We start from the raw sequence: 17,583 nt of genomic DNA, 5'->3' as shown, positions 1-17,583 counted from the left end.
CTCTAGATCTGCTCACCTCAAATGTCTGCTTTTCTAGCAATGTCTTTAAGCATAGGATTAACATAGTGCTATCCATGCCGAGATAGAAATGGACAAAGTCTTTTGCCATTTCTACAGCAAAGTCTTTAAACATAGGACTAGCACAGTGCTGACCTTGCCGAGCTGTAAAATGACAAAAGCCATTTACCACTCCAGGCACAATATTACAGCTTTGAATTGGTAAAATACCAACCAAGCCAACCTGAAATGAGTAAAAGCAACCCCTGACACAGTGTTTCCTTCTAATTAGAGATCTTCAGAGAGATATATCTTTGTCCAGACTCAAGGGAGCACCCAGTATAAGTCAAAAAAATACCCTTTCAGGCATAGAGTGACGAATAAATTATGCAAAAAAGAAGAAGAGAACTCTGGGTAGTTCTCAAGTTTAGGTGGAAAGCAGCTCTTGTATAGAGCACTCTCAACACCAGCGACACTCTAGATCAGCTCACCTCAAATGTCTGCTTTTCTATCAAAGTCTTTAAGCATAGAATTAACATAGTGCTATCCATGCCGAGATAGAAATGGACAAAGTCTTTTGCCATTTCTACAGCAAAGTCTTTAAGCATAGGACTAGCACAGTGCTGACCTTGCCGAGTTGTAAAATGACAAAAGCCATTTACCACTCCAGGCACAATATTACTGCTTTGAATTGGTAAAATACCAACCAAGCCAACCTGAAATGAGTAAAAGCAACCCCTGACACAGTGTTTCGCTCTAATTAGAGCTCTTCAGAGAGGTATAGCTTTGTCCAGACTCAAGGGAGCACCCAGTATAAGTCAAAATAATACCCTTTCAGGCATAGAGTGACGAATAAATTATGCAAAAAGGAAGAAGAGAACTCTGGGTAGTTCTCAAGTTTAGGTGGAAAGCAGCTCTTGTATAGAGCACTCTCAACACCAGCGACACTCTAGATCTGCTCACCTCAAATGTCTGCTTTTCTATCAAAGTCTTTTAGCATAGGATTAACATAGCGCTATCCATGCCGAGATAGAAATGGACAAAGTCTTTTGCCATTTCTACAGAAAAGTCTTTAAGCATAGGACTAGCACAGTGCTGACCTTGCCGAGCTGTAAAATGACAAAAGCCATTTACCAATCCAGGCACAATATTACAGTTTTGAATTGGTAAAATACCAACCAAGCCAACCTGAAATGAGTAAAAGCAACCCCTGACACAGTGTTTCGCTCTAATTAGAGCTCTTCAGAGAGGTATAGCTTTGTCCAGACTCAAGGGAGCACCCAGTATAAGTAAAAAAAATACCCTTTCAGGCATAGAGTGACGAATAAATTATGCAAAAAGGAAGAAGAGAACTCTGGCTAGTTCTCAAGTTTAGGTGGAAAGCAGCTCTTGTATAGAGCACTCTCAACACCAGCGACACTCTAGATCTGCTCACCTCAAATGTCTGCTTTTCTATCAAAGTCTTTAAGCATAGGATTAACATAGTGCTATCCATGCCGAGATAGAAATGGACAAAGTCTTTTGCCATTTCTACAGCAAAGTCTTTAAGCATAGGACTAGCACAGTGCTGACCTTGCCGAGTTGTAAAATGACAAAAACCATTTACCACTCCAGGCACAATATTACAGCTTTGAATTGGTAAAATACCTACCAAGCCAACCTGAAATGAGTAAAAGCAACCCCTGACACAGTGTTTCGCTCTAATTAGAGCTCTTCAGAGAGGTATAGCTTTGTCCAGACTCAAGGGAGCACCCAGTATAAGTCAAAAAAATACCCTTTCAGGCATAGAGTGACGAATAAATTATGCAAAAAGGAAGAAGAGAACTCTGGGTAGTTCTCAAGTTTAGGTGGAAAGCAGCTCTTGTATAGAGCACTCTCAACACCAGCGACACTCTAGATCTGCTCACCTCAAATGTCTGCTTTTCTATCAAAGTCTTTAAGCATAGGATTAACATAGTGCTATCCATGACGAGATAGAAATGGACAAAGTCTTTAAGCATAGGACTAGCACAGTGCTGACCTTGCCGAGCTGTAAAATGACAAAACCCATTTACCACTCCAGGCACAATATTACAGCTTTGAATTGGTAAAATACCAACCAAGCCAACCTGAAATGAGTAAAAGCAACCCCTGACACAGTGTTTCGCTCTAATTAGAGCTCTTCAGAGAGGTATAGCTTTGTCCAGACTCAAGGGAGCACCCAGTATAAGTCAAAAAAATACCCTTTCAGGCATAGAGTGACGAATAAATTATGCAAAAAGGAAGAAGAGAACTCTGGCTAGTTCTCAAGTTTAGGTGGAAAGCAGCTCTTGTATAGAGCACTCTCAACACCAGCGACACTCTAGATCTGCTCACCTCAAATGTCTGCTTTTCTAGCAAAGTCTTTAAGCATAGGATTAACATAGTGCTATCCATGCCGAGATAGAAATGGACAAAGTCTTTTGCCATTTCTACAGCAAAGTCTTTAAGCATAGGACTAGCACAGTGCTGACCTTGCCGAGCTGTAAAATGACAAAAGCCATTTACCTCTCCAGCCACAATATTACAGATTTGAATTGGTAAAATACCAACCAAGCCAACCTGAAATGAGTAAAAGCAACCGCTGACACAGTGTTTCGTTCTAATTAGAGATCTTCAGAGAGGTATAGCTTTGTCCAGACTCAAGGGAGCACCCAGTATAAGTCAAAAAAATACCCTTTCAGGCATAGAGTGACGAATAAATTATGCAAAAAAGAAGAAGAGAACTCTGGGTAGTTCTCAAGTTTAGGTGGAAAGCAGCTCTTGTATAGAGCACTCTCAACACCAGCGACACTCTAGATCTGCTCACCTCAAATGTCTGCTTTTCTATCAAAGTCTTTAAGCATAGGATTAACATAGTGCTATCCATGCCGAGATAGAAATGGACAAAGTCTTTTGCCATTTCTACAGCAAAGTCTTTAAGCATAGGACTAGCACAGTGCTGACCTTGCCGAGTTGTAAAATGACAAAAGCCATTTACCACTCCAGGCACAATATTACAGCTTTGAATTGGTAAAATACCAACCAAGCCAACCTGAAATGAGTAAAAGCAACCCCTGACACAGTGTTTCGCTCTAATTAGAGCTCTTCAGAGAGGTATAGCTTTGTCCAGACTCAAGGGAGCACCCAGTATAAGTCAAAAAAATACCCTTTCAGGCATAGAGTGACGAATAAATTATGCAAAAAGGAAGAAGAGAACTCTGGGTAGTTCTCAAGTTTAGGTGGAAAGCAGCTCTTGTATAGAGCACTCTCAACACCAGCGACACTCTAGATCTGCTCACCTCAAATGTCTGCTTTTCTATCAAAGTCTTTAAGCATAGGATTAACATAGTGCTATCCATGCCGAGATAGAAATGGACAAAGTCTTTTGCCATTTCTACAGCAAAGTCTTTAAGCAAAGGACTAGCACAGTGCTGACCTTGCCGAGCTGTAAAATGACAAACGCCATTTACCACTCCAGGCAAAAAATTACAGCTTTGAATTGGTAAAATACCAACCAAGCCAATCTGAAATGAGTAAAAGCAACCCCTGACACAGTGTTTTGCTCTAATTAGAGCTCTTCAGAGAGGTATAGCTTTGTCCAAACTCAAGAGAGCACCCAGTATAAGTCAAAAAAATACCCTTTCAGGCATAGAGTGACAAATAATTATGCAGAAAAGAAGAAGAGAACTCTGGGTAGTTCTCAAGTTTAGGTGGAAAGCAGCTCTTGTATAGAGCACTCTCAACACCAGCGACACTCTAGATCTGCTCACCTCAAATGTCTGCTTTTCTATCAAAGTCTTTAAGCATAGGATTAACATAGTGCTATCCATGCCGAGATAGAAATGGACAAAGTCTTTTGCCATTTCTACAGCAAAGTCTTTAATCATAGGACTAGCACAGTGCTGACCTTGCCGAGCTGTAAAATGACAAAAGCCATTTACCACTCCAGGCACAATATTACAGCTTTGAATTGGTGAAATACCATCCAAGCCAACCTGAAATGAGTAAAAGCAACCCCTGACACAGTGTTTCGCTCTAATTAGAGCTCTTCAGAGAGGTACAGCTTTGTCCAGACTCAAGGGATCACCCAGTATAAGTCAAAAAAATACCCTTTCAGGCATAGAGTGACGAATAAATTATGCACAAAAGAAGAAGAGAACTCTGGGTAGTTCTCAAGTTTAGGTGGAAAGCAGCTCTTGTATAGAGCACTCTCAACACCAGCGACACTCTAGATCTGCTCACCTCAAATGTCTGCTTTTCTATCAAAGTCTTTAAGCATACGATTAACATAGTGCTATCCATGCCGAGATAGAAATGGACAAAGTCTTTTGCCATTTCTACAGCAAAGTCTTTAAGCATAGGAATAGCACAGTGCTGACCTTGCCGAGCTGTAAAATGACAAAAGCCATTTACCACTCCAGGCACAATATTACAGCTTTGAATTGGTAAAATACCAACCAAGCCAATCTGAAATGAGTAAAAGCAACCCCTGACACAGTGTTTCGCTCTAATTAAAGCTCTTCAGAGAGGTATAGCTTTGTCCAAACTCAAGAGAGCACCCAGTATAAGTAAAAAAAAATACCCTTTCAGGCATAGAGTGACGAATAAATTATGCAAAAAAGAAGAAGAGAACTCTGGGTAGTTCTCAAGTTTAGGTGGAAAGCAGCTCTTGTATAGAGCACTCTCAGCACCAGCGACACTCTAGATCTGCTCACCTCAAATGTCTGCTTTTCTAGCAAAGTCTTTAAGCATAGGATTAACATAGTGCTATCCATGCCGAGATAGAAATGGACAACGTCTTTTGCCATTTATACAGCAAAGTCTTTAAGCATAGGACTAGCACTGTGCTGACCTTGCCGAGCTGTAAAATGACAAAAGCCATTTACCACTCCAGGCACAATATTACAGCTTTGAATTGGTAAAATACCAACCAAGCCAATCTGAAATGAGTAAAAGCAACTCCTGACACAGTGTTTCGCTCTAATTAGAGCTCTTCAGAGAGGTATAGCTTTGTCCAAACTCAAGAGAGCACCCAGTATAAGTCAAAAAAATACCTTTTCAGGCATAGAGTGACGAATAAATTATGCAAAAAAGAAGAAGAGAACTCTGGGTAGTTCTCAAGTTTAGGTGGAAAGCAGCTCTTGTATAGAGCACTCTCAACACCAGCAACACTCTAGATCTGCTCACCTCAAATGTCTGCGTTTCTATCAAAGTCTTTAAGCATAGGATTAACATAGTGCTATCCATGCCGAGATAGAAATGGACAAAGTCTTTTGCCATTTCTACCGCAAAGTCTTTAAGCATAGGACTAGCACAGTGCTGACCTTGCCGAGCTGTAAAATGACAAAAGCCATTTACCACTCCAGGCACAATATTACAGCTTGGAATTGCTAAAATACCAACCAAGCCAAACTGAAATGAGTAAAAGCAACCCCAGACACAGTGTGTCGCTCTAATTAGAGCTCTTCAAAGAGGTATAGCTTTGTCCAAACTCAAGAGAGCACCTAGTATAAGTCAAAAAAATACCCTTTCAGGCATAGAGTGACGAATAAATTATGCAAAAAAGAAGAAGAGAACTCTGGGTAGTTCTCAAGTTTAGGTGGAAAGCAGCTCTTGTATAGAGCACTCTCAACACCAGCGACACTCTAGATCTGCTCACCTCAAATGTCTGCTTTTCTATCAAAGTCTTTAAGCATAGGATTAACATAGTGCTATCCATGCCGAGATAGAAATGGACAAAGGGCCTGATTCACAGAACTAACTTAAGACAAAATCCTAAACTTACTACCATTTTGGTATTCACAGAAGGCACTTACTCATTTTGGTATTCACAGAAGGCACTTACTCATTTCGGTAATCACAGAAGTTAGGAGTCCTAACTTTAGGACTCCTAAATGCCTTCTGTGAATACCGAAAGTCTTAAAATTAGGATTTTTCTCAGTTTAGTAGTAGTATAGTTAGGACTCCTAACTTTAGGACTCCTAAATGCCTTCTGTGAATACCGAAAGTCTTAAAATTAGGATTTTTCTCAATTTAGTAGTCCTAAATTTAGGACTCCTAACTTTAGGACTCTTAAATGCCTTCTGTGAATACCGAAAGCCTTAAAATTAGGATTTTTCTCAGTTTAGTAGTAGTATAGTTAGGACTCCTAACTTTAGGACTCCTAAATGCCTTCTGTGAATACCGAAAGTCTTAAAATTAGGATTTTTCTCAATTTAGTAGTCCTAAGTCTAAATTTAGCACTACTAAATTGAGAAAAATCCTAATTTTAAGACTTTCGGTATTCACAGAAGGCATTTAGGAGTCCTAAAGTTAGTAGTACTAACTATACTACTACTAAACTGAGAAAAATCCTAATTTTAAGGCTTTCGGTATTCACAGAAGGCATTTAGGAGTCCTAAAGTTAGGACTCTTAACTTCTGTGAATACCGAAATGAGTAAGTGCCTTCTGTGAATACCAAAATGAGTAAGTGCCTTCTGTGAATACCAAAATGGTAGTAAGTTTAGGATTTTGTCTTAAGTTAGTTCTGTGAATCGGGCCCTTTCTTTTGCCATTTCTACAGCAAAGTCTTTAAGCATAGGACTAGCACAGTGCTGACCTTGCCGAACTGCAAAATGACAAAAGCCATTTCCCACTCCAGGCAAAATATTACAGCTTTGAATTGGTAAAATACCAACCAAGCCAACCTGAAATGACTAAAATCAACCCCTGACACAGTGTTTCGCTCTAATTAGAGCTCTTCAGAGAGGTATAGCTTTGTCCAGACTCAAGGGAGCACCCAGTATAAGTCAAAAAAATACCCTTTCAGGCATAGAGTGACGAATAAATTATGCAAAAAGGAAGAAGAGAACTCTGGGTAGTTCTCGAGTTTAGGTGGAAAGCAGCTCTTGTATAGAGCACTTTCAACACCAGCGACACTATAGATCTGCTCACCTCAAATGTCTGCTTTTCTATCAAAGTATTTAAGCATAGGATTAACATAGTGCTATCCATGCCGAGATAGAAATGGACAAAGTCTTTTGCCATTTCTACTGCAAAGTCTTTAAGCATAGGACTAGCACAGTGCTGACCTTGCCGAGCTGTAAAATGACAAAAGCCATTTACCACTCCAGGCACAAAATTACAGCTTTGATTTGGTAAAATACCAACCAAGCCAACCTGAAATGAGTAAAAGCAACCCGTGACACAGTGTTTCGTTCTAATTAGAGATCTTCAGAGAGGTATAGCTTTGTCCAGACTCAAGGGAGCACCCAGTATAAGTCAAAAAAATAAGTTTTCAGGCATAGAGTGACGAATAAATTATGCAAAAAGGAAGAAGAGAACTCTGGCTAGTTCTCAAGTTTAGGTGGAAAGCAGCTCTTGTATAGAGCACTCTCAGCACCAGCGACACTCTAGATCTGCTCACCTCAAATGTCTGCTTTTCTAGCAAAGTCTTTAAGCATAGGATTAACATAGTGCTATCCATGCCGAGATAGAAATGGACAAAGTCTTTTGCCATTTCTACAGCAAAGTCTTTAAGCATAGGACTAGCACAGTGCTGACCTTACCGAGCTGTAAAATGACAAAAGCCATTTACCAGTCCAGGTACAATATTACAGCTTTGAATTGGTAAAATACCAACCAAGCCAACCTAAAATGAGTAAAAGCAACACCTGACACAGTGTTTCGCTCTAATTAGAGCTCTTCAGAGAGGTATAGCTTTATAGCTTTATCCAGACTCAAGGGAGCACCCAGTATAAGTCAAAAAAATACCCTTTCAGGCATAGAGTGACGAATAAATTATGCAAAAAAGAAGAAGAGAACTCTGGGTAGTTCTCAAGTTTAGGTGGAAAGCAGCTCTTGTATAGAGCACTCTCAACACCAGAGACACTCTAGATCTGCTCACCTCAAATGTCTGCTTTTCTATCAAAGTCTTTAAGCATAGGATTAACATAGTGCTATCCATGCCGATATAGAAATGGACAACGTCTTTTGCCATTTCTACAGCAAAGTCTTTAAGCATAGGACTAGCACAGTGCTGACCTTGCCGAGCTGTAAAATGACAAAAGCCATTTACCACTCCAGGCACAATATTACAGCTTTGAATTGGTAAAATACCAACCAAGCCAATCTGAAATGAGTAAAAGCAACCCCTGACACAGTGTTTCGCTCTAATTAGAGCTCTTCAGAGAGATATAGCTTTGTCCAAACTCAAGAGAGCACCCAGTATAAGTCAAAAAAATACCTTTTCAGGCATAGAGTGACGAATAAATTATGCAAAAAAGAAGAAGAGAACTCTGGGTAGTTCTCAAGTTTAGGTGGAAAGCAGCTCTTGTATAGAGCACTCTCAACACCAGCGACACTCTAGATCTGCTCACCTCAAATGTCTGCGTTTCTATCAAAGTCTTTAAGCATAGGATTAACATAGTGCTATCCATGCCGAGATAGAAATGGACAAAGTCTTTTGCCATTTCTACAGCAAAGTCTTTAAACATAGGACTAGCACAGTGCTGACCTTCCCGAGCTGTAAAATGACAAAAGCCATTTACCACTCCAGGCACAATATTACAGCTTTGAATTGGTAAAATACCAACCAAGCCAACCTGAAATGATTAAAAGCAACCCCTGACACAGTGTTTCCTTCTAATTAGAGATCTTCGAAGAGATATATCTTTGTCCAGACTCAAGGGAGCACCCAGTATAAGTCAAAAAAAATACCCTTTCAGGCATAGAGTGACGAATAAATTATGCAAAAAAGAAGAAGAGAACTCTGGGTAGTTCTCAAGTTTAGGTGGAAAGCAGCTCTTGTATAGAGCACTCTCAACACCAGCGACACTCTAGATCTGCTCACCTCAAATGTCTGCTTTTCTATCAAAGTCTTTAAGCATAGAATTAACATAGTGCTATCCATGCCGAGATAGAAATGGACAAAGTCTTTTGCCATTTCTACAGCAAAGTCTTTAAGCATAGGACTAGCACAGTGCTGACCTTGCCGAGTTGTAAAATGACAAAAGCCATTTACCACTCCAGGCACAATATTACAGCTTTGAATTGGTAAAATACCAACCAAGCCAACCTGAAATGAGTAAAAGCAACCCCTGACACAGTGTTTCGCTCTAATTAGAGCTCTTCAGAGAGGTATAGCTTTGTCCAGACTCAAGGGAGCACCCAGTATAAGTCAAAATAATACCCTTTCAGGCATAGAGTGACGAATAAATTATGCAAAAAGGAAGAAGAGAACTCTGGGTAGTTCTCAAGTTTAGGTGGAAAGCAGCTCTTGTATAGAGCACTCTCAACACCAGCGACACTCTAGATCTGCTCACCTCAAATGTCTGCTTTTCTATCAAAGTCTTTTAGCATAGGATTAACATAGCGCTATCCATGCCGAGATAGAAATGGACAAAGTCTTTTGCCATTTCTACAGCAAAGTCTTTAAGCATAGGACTAGCACAGTGCTGACCTTGCCGAGCTGTAAAATGACAAAAGCCATTTACCACTCCAGGCACAATATTACAATTTTGAATTGGTAAAATACCAACCAAGCCAACCTGAAATGAGTAAAAGCAACCCCTGACACAGTGTTTCGCTCTAATTAGAGCTCTTCAGAGAGGTATAGCTTTGTCCAGACTCAAGGGAGCACCCAGTATAAGTAAAAAAAATACCCTTTCAGGCATAGAGTGACGAATAAATTATGCAAAAAGGAAGAAGAGAACTCTGGCTAGTTCTCAAGTTTAGGTGGAAAGCAGCTCTTGTATAGAGCACTCTCAACACCAGCGACACTCTAGATCTGCTCACCTCAAATGTCTGCTTTTCTATCAAAGTCTTTAAGCATAGGATTAACATAGTGCTATCCATGCCGAGATAGAAATGGACAAAGTCTTTTGCCATTTCTACACCAAAGTCTTTAAGCATAGGACTAGCACAGTGCTGACCTTGCCGAGTTGTAAAATGACAAAAACCATTTACCACTCCAGGCACAATATTACAGCTTTGAATTGGTAAAATACCTACCAAGCCAACCTGAAATGAGTAAAAGCAACCCCTGACACAGTGTTTCGCTCTAATTAGAGCTCTTCAGAGAGGTATAGCTTTGTCCAGACTCAAGGGAGCACCCAGTATAAGTCAAAAAAATACCCTTTCAGGCATAGAGTGACGAATAAATTATGCAAAAAGGAAGAAGAGAACTCTGGGTAGTTCTCAAGTTTAGGTGGAAAGCAGCTCTTGTATAGAGCACTCTCAACACCAGCGACACTCTAGATCTGCTCACCTCAAATGTCTGCTTTTCTATCAAAGTCTTTAAGCATAGGATTAACATAGTGCTATCCATGACGAGATAGAAATGGACAAAGTCTTTAAGCATAGGACTAGCACAGTGCTGACCTTGCCGAGCTGTAAAATGACAAAACCCATTTACCACTCCAGGCACAATATTACAGCTTTGAATTGGTAAAATACCAACCAAGCCAACCTGAAATGAGTAAAAGCAACCCCTGACACAGTGTTTCGCTCTAATTAGAGCTCTTCAGAGAGGTATAGCTTTGTCCAGACTCAAGGGAGCACCCAGTATAAGTCAAAAAAATACCCTTTCAGGCATAGAGTGACGAATAAATTATGCAAAAAGGAAGAAGAGAACTCTGGGTAGTTCTCAAGTTTAGGTGGAAAGCAGCTCTTGTATAGAGCACTCTCAACACCAGCGACACTCTAGATCTGCTCACCTCAAATGTCTGCTTTTCTATCAAAGTCTTTAAGCATAGGATTAACATAGTGCTATCCATGCCGAGATAGAAATGGACAAAGTCTTTTGCCATTTCTACAGCAAAGTCTTTAAGCATAGGACTAGCACAGTGCTGACCTTGCCGAGCTGTAAAATGACAAACGCCATTTACCACTCCAGGCAAAAAATTACAGCTTTGAATTGGTAAAATACCAACCAAGCCAATCTGAAATGAGTAAAAGCAACCCCTGACACAGTGTTTTGCTCTAATTAGAGCTCTTCAGAGAGGTATAGCTTTGTCCAAACTCAAGAGAGCACCCAGTATAAGTCAAAAAAATACCCTTTCAGGCATAGAGTGACAAATAATTATGCAGAAAAGAAGAAGAGAACTCTGGGTAGTTCTCAAGTTTAGGTGGAAAGCAGCTCTTGTATAGAGCACTCTCAACACCAGCGACACTCTAGATCTGCTCACCTCAAATGTCTGCTTTTCTATCAAAGTCTTTAAGCATAGGATTAACATAGTGCTATCCATGCCGAGATAGAAATGGACAAAGTCTTTTGCCATTTCTACAGCAAAGTCTTTAATCATAGGACTAGCACAGTGCTGACCTTGCCGAGCTGTAAAATGACAAAAGCCATTTACCACTCCAGGCACAATATTACAGCTTTGAATTGGTGAAATACCATCCAAGCCAACCTGAAATGAGTAAAAGCAACCCCTGACACAGTGTTTCGCTCTAATTAGAGCTCTTCAGAGAGGTACAGCTTTGTCCAGACTCAAGGGATCACCCAGTATAAGTAAAAAAAAATACCCTTTCAGGCATAGAGTGACGAATAAATTATGCAAAAAAGAAGAAGAGAACTCTGGGTAGTTCTCAAGTTTAGGTGGAAAGCAGCTCTTGTATAGAGCACTCTCAACACCAGCGACACTCTAGATCTGCTCACCTCAAATGTCTGCTTTTCTATCAAAGTCTTTAAGCATAGGATTAACATAGTGCTATCCATGCCGAGATAGAAATGGACAAAGGGCCTGATTCACAGAACTAACTTAAGACAAAATCCTAAACTTACTACCATTTTGGTATTCACAGAAGGCACTTACTCATTTTGGTATTCACAGAAGGCACTTACTCATTTCGGTAATCACAGAAGTTAGGAGTCCTAACTTTAGGACTCCTAAATGCCTTCTGTGAATACCGAAAGTCTTAAAATTAGGATTTTTCTCAGTTTAGTAGTAGTATAGTTAGGACTCCTAACTTTAGGACTCCTAAATGCCTTCTGTGAATACCGAAAGTCTTAAAATTAGGATTTTTCTCAATTTAGTAGTCCTAAATTTAGGACTCCTAACTTTAGGACTCCTAAATGCCTTCTGTGAATACCGAAAGCCTTAAAATTAGGATTTTTCTCAGTTTAGTAGTAGTATAGTTAGGACTCCTAACTTTAGGACTCCTAAATGCCTTCTGTGAATACCGAAAGTCTTAAAATTAGGATTTTTCTCAATTTAGTAGTCCTAAGTCTAAATTTAGCACTACTAAATTGAGAAAAATCCTAATTTTAAGACTTTCGGTATTCACAGAAGGCATTTAGGAGTCCTAAAGTTAGTAGTACTAACTATACTACTACTAAACTGAGAAAAATCCTAATTTTAAGGCTTTCGGTATTCACAGAAGGCATTTAGGAGTCCTAAAGTTAGGACTCTTAACTTCTGTGAATACCGAAATGAGTAAGTGCCTTCTGTGAATACCAAAATGAGTAAGTGCCTTCTGTGAATACCAAAATGGTAGTAAGTTTAGGATTTTGTCTTAAGTTAGTTCTGTGAATCGGGCCCTTTCTTTTGCCATTTCTACAGCAAAGTCTTTAAGCATAGGACTAGCACAGTGCTGACCTTGCCGAACTGCAAAATGACAAAAGCCATTTCCCACTCCAGGCACAATATTACAGCTTTGAATTGGTAAAATACCAACCAAGCCAACCTGAAATGAGTAAAATCAACCCCTGACACAGTGTTTCGCTCTAATTAGAGCTCTTCAGAGAGGTATAGCTTTGTCCAGACTCAAGGGAGCACCCAGTATAAGTCAAAAAAATACCCTTTCAGGCATAGAGTGACGAATAAATTATGCAAAAAGGAAGAAGAGAACTCTGGGTAGTTCTCGAGTTTAGGTGGAAAGCAGCTCTTGTATAGAGCACTTTCAACACCAGCGACACTATAGATCTGCTCACCTCAAATGTCTGCTTTTCTATCAAAGTATTTAAGCATAGGATTAACATAGTGCTATCCATGCCGAGATAGAAATGGACAAAGTCTTTTGCCATTTCTACTGCAAAGTCTTTAAGCATAGGACTAGCACAGTGCTGACCTTGCCGAGCTGTAAAATGACAAAAGCCATTTACCACTCCAGGCACAAAATTACAGCTTTGATTTGGTAAAATACAAACCAAGCCAACCTGAAATGAGTAAAAGCAACCCGTGACACAGTGTTTCGTTCTAATTAGAGATCTTCAGAGAGGTATAGCTTTGTCCAGACTCAAGGGAGCACCCAGTATAAGTCAAAAAAATACCCTTTCAGGCATAGAGTGACGAATAAATAATGCAAAAAAGAAGAAGAGAACTCTGGGTAGTTCTCAAGTTTAGGTGGAAAGCAGCTCTTGTATAGAGCACTCTCAACACCAGCGACACTCTAGATCTGCTCACCTCAAATGGGTGCTTTTCTATCAAAGTCTTTAAGCATAGGATTAATATAGTGCTATCCATGCCGAGATAGAAATGGACAAAGTCTTTTGCCATTTCTACAGCAAAGTCTTTAAGCATAGGACTAGCACAGTGCTGACCTTGCCGAGCTGTAAAATGACAAAAGCCGTTTACCACTCCAGGCACAACATTACAGCTTTGAATTGGTAAAATACCAACCAAGCCAACCTGAAATGAGTAAAAGCAACCCCTGACACAGTGTTTCGCTCTAATTAGAGCTCTTCAGAGAGGTATAGCGTTGTCCAGACTCAAGGGAGCACCCAGTATAAGTCAAAAAAATACCCTTTCAGGCATAGAGTGACGAATAAATTATGCAAAAAAGAAGAAGAAAACTCTGGGTAGTTCGCAAGTTTAGGTGTAAAGCAGCTCTTGTATAGAGCACTCTCAACACCAGCGACACTCTAGATCTTCTCACCTCAAATGTCTGCTTTTCTATCAAAGTCTTTAAGCATAGGATTAACATAGTGCTATCCATGCCGAGATAGAAATGGACAAAGTCTTTTGCCATTTCTACAGCAAAGTCTTTAAGCATAGGACTAGCACAGTGCTGACCTTGCCGAGCTGTAAAATAACAAAAGCCATTTACCACTCCAGGCACAATACTACAGCTTTGAATTGGTAAAATACTAACCCAGCCAACCTGAAATGAGTAAAAGCAACCCCTGACACGGTGTTTCACTCTAATTAGAGCTCTTCAGAGAGGTATAGCTTTGTCCAGACTCAGGGAGCACCCAGTATAATTCAAAAAAATACCCTTTCAGGCATAGAGTGACGAATAAATTATGCAAAAAAGAAGAAGAGAACTCTGGGTAGTTCTCAAGTTTAGGTGGAAAGCAGCTCTTGTATTGAGCACTCTCAACACCAGCGACACTCTAGATCTGCTTACCTCAAATGTCTGCTTTTCTATCAAAGTCTTTAAGCATAGGATTAACATAGTGCTATCCATGCCGAGATAGAAATGGACAAAGTCTTTTGCCATTTCTACAGCAAGGTCTTTAAGCATAGAACTAGCACAGTGCTGACTTTGCCGAGCTGTGAAATGATGAAAGCCATTTACCACTCCAGGCACAATATTACAGCTTTGAATTGGTAAAATACCAACCAAGCCAACCTGAAATGAGTAAACGCAAGCCCTGACACAGTGTTTTGCTCTAATTAGAGCTCTTCAGAGAGGTATAGCTTTGTTCAGACTCAAGGGAGCACCCAGTATAAGTCAAAACAATACCCTTTCAGGCATAGAGTGACAAATAAATTATGCAAAAAAGAACAAGAGAACTCTGGGTAGTTCTCAAGTTTGGGTGGAAAGCAGCTCTTGTATAGAGCACTCTCAACACCAGCGACACTCTAGATCTGCTCACCTCAAATGTCTGCTTTTCTATCAAAGTCTTTAAGCATAGGATTAACATAGTGCTATCCATGCCGAGATAGAAATGGACAAAGTCTTTTGCCATTTCTACAGCAAAGTCTTTAAGCATAGAACTAGCACAGTGCTGACCTTGCCGAGTTGTAAAATGACAAAAGCCATTTACCACTCCAGGCACAATATTACAGCTTTGAATTGGTAAAATACCAACCAAGCCAACCTGAAATGAGTAAAAGCAACCCCTGACACAGTGTTTCGCTCTAATTAGAGCTCTTCAGAGAGGTATAGCTTTGTCCAGACTCAAGGGAGCACCCTGTATAAGTCAAAAAAATACCCTTTCAGGCATAGAGTGACGAATAAATTATGCAAAAAGGAAGAAGAGAACTCTGGGTAGTTCTCAAGTTTAGGTGGAAAGCAGCTCTTGTATAGAGCACTCTCAACACCAGCGACACTCTGGATCTGCTCACCTCAAATGTCTGCTTTTCTATCAAAGTCTTTAAGCATAGGATTAACATAGTGCTATCCATGCCGAGATAGAAATGGACAAAGTCTTTTGCCATTTCTACAGCAAAGTCTTTAAGCATAGGACTAGCACAGTGCTGACCTTGCCGAGCTGTAAAATGACAAAAGCCATTTACCACTCCAGGCACAATATTACAGCTTTGAATTGGTAAAATACCAACCAAGCCAACCTGAAATGAGTAAAAGCAACCCCTGACACAGTGTTTCGCTCTAATTAGTTCTCTTCAGAGAGGTATAGCTTTGTCCAGACTCAAGGGAGCACCCAGTATAAGTCAAAAAAATAAGTTTTCAGGCATAGAGTGACGAATAAATTATGCAAAAAGGAAGAAGAGAACTCTGGCTAGTTCTCAAGTTTAGGTGGAAAGCAGCTCTTGTATAGAGCACTCTCAGCACCAGCGACACTCTAGATCTGCTCACCTCAAATGTCTGCTTTTCTAGCAAAGTCTTTAAGCATAGGATTAACATAGTGCTATCCATGCCGAGATAGAAATGGACAAAGTCTTTTGCCATTTCTACAGCAAAGTCTTTAAGCATAGGACTAGCACAGTGCTGACCTTGCCGAGCTGTAAAATGACAAAAGCCATTTACCAGTCCAGGTACAATATTACAGCTTTGAATTGGTAAAATACCAACCAAGCCAACCTAAAATGAGTAAAAGCAACACCTAACACAGTGTTTCGCTCTAATTAGAGCTCTTCAGAGAGGTATAGCTTTATAGCTTTATCCAGACTCAAGGGAGCACCCAGTATAAGTCAAAAAAATACCCTTTCAGGCATAGAGTGACGAATAAATTATGCAAAAAAGAAGAAGAGAACTCTGGGTAGTTCTCAAGTTTAGGTGGAAAGCAGCTCTTGTATAGAGCACTCTCAACACCAGAGACACTCTAGATCTGCTCACCTCAAATGTCTGCTTTTCTATCAAAGTCTTTAAGCATAGGATTAACATAGTGCTATCCATGCCGATATAGAAATGGACAACGTCTTTTGCCATTTCTACAGCAAAGTCTTTAAGCATAGGACTAGCACAGTGCTGACCTTGCCGAGCTGTAAAATGACAAAAGCCATTTACCACTCCAGGCACAATATTACAGCTTTGAATTGGTAAAATACCAACCAAGCCAATCTGAAATGAGTAAAAGCAACCCCTGACACAGTGTTTCGCTCTAATTAGAGCTCTTCAGAGAGATATAGCTTTGTCCAAACTCAAGAGAGCACCCAGTATAAGTCAAAAAAATACCCTTTCAGGCATAGAGTGACGAATAAATTATGCAAAAAAGAAGAAGAGAACTCTGGGTAGTTCTCAAGTTTAGGTGGAAAGCAGCTCTTGTATAGAGCACTCTCAACACCAGCGACACTCTAGATCTGCTCACCTCAAATGTCTGCTTTTCTATCAAAGTCTTTAAGCATAGGATTAACATAGTGCTATCCATGCCGAGATAGAAATGGACAAAGGGCCTGATTCACAGAACTAACTTAAGACAAAATCCTAAACTTACTACCATTTTGGTATTCACAGAAGGCATTTACTCATTTTGGTATTCACAGAAGGCACTTACTCATTTCGGTAATCACAGAAGTTAGGAGTCCTAACTTTAGGACTCCTAAATGCCTTCTGTGAATACCGAAAGTCTTAAAATTAGGATTTTTCTCAGTTTAGTAGTAGTATAGTTAGGACTCCTAACTTATGGACTCCTAAATGCCTTCTGTGAATACCGAAAGTCTTAAAATTAGGATTTTTCTCAATTTAGTAGTCCTAAATTTAGGACTCCTAACTTTAGGACTCCTAAATGCCTTCTGTGAATACCGAAAGCCTTAAAATTAGGATTTTTCTCAGTTTAGTAGTAGTATAGTTAGGACTCCTAACTTTAGGACTCCTAAATGCCTTCTGTGAATACCGAAAGTCTTAAAATTAGGATTTTTCTCAATTTAGTAGTCCTAAGTCTAAATTTAGCACTACTAAATTGAGAAAAATCCTAATTTTAAGACTTTCGGTATTCACAGAAGGCATTTAGGAGTCCTAAAGTTAGTAGTACTAACTATACTACTACTAAACTGAGAAAAATCCTAATTTTAAGGCTTTCGGTATTCACAGAAGGCATTTAGGAGTCCTAAAGTTAGGACTCTTAACTTCTGTGAATACCGAAATGAGTAAGTGCCTTCTGTGAATACCAAAATGAGTAAGTGCCTTCTGTGAATACCAAAATGGTAGTAAGTTTAGGATTTTGTCTTAAGTTAGTTCTGTGAATCGGGCCCTTTCTT

Source organism: Triturus cristatus, chromosome 5_2 (assembly GCF_964204655.1).
Source record: "Triturus cristatus chromosome 5_2, aTriCri1.1, whole genome shotgun sequence".
NCBI lineage: Eukaryota > Metazoa > Chordata > Amphibia > Caudata > Salamandridae > Triturus > Triturus cristatus.
The sequence above is the reverse complement of the archived record's forward strand: the minus strand, read 5'-3'. Positions refer to the sequence as shown.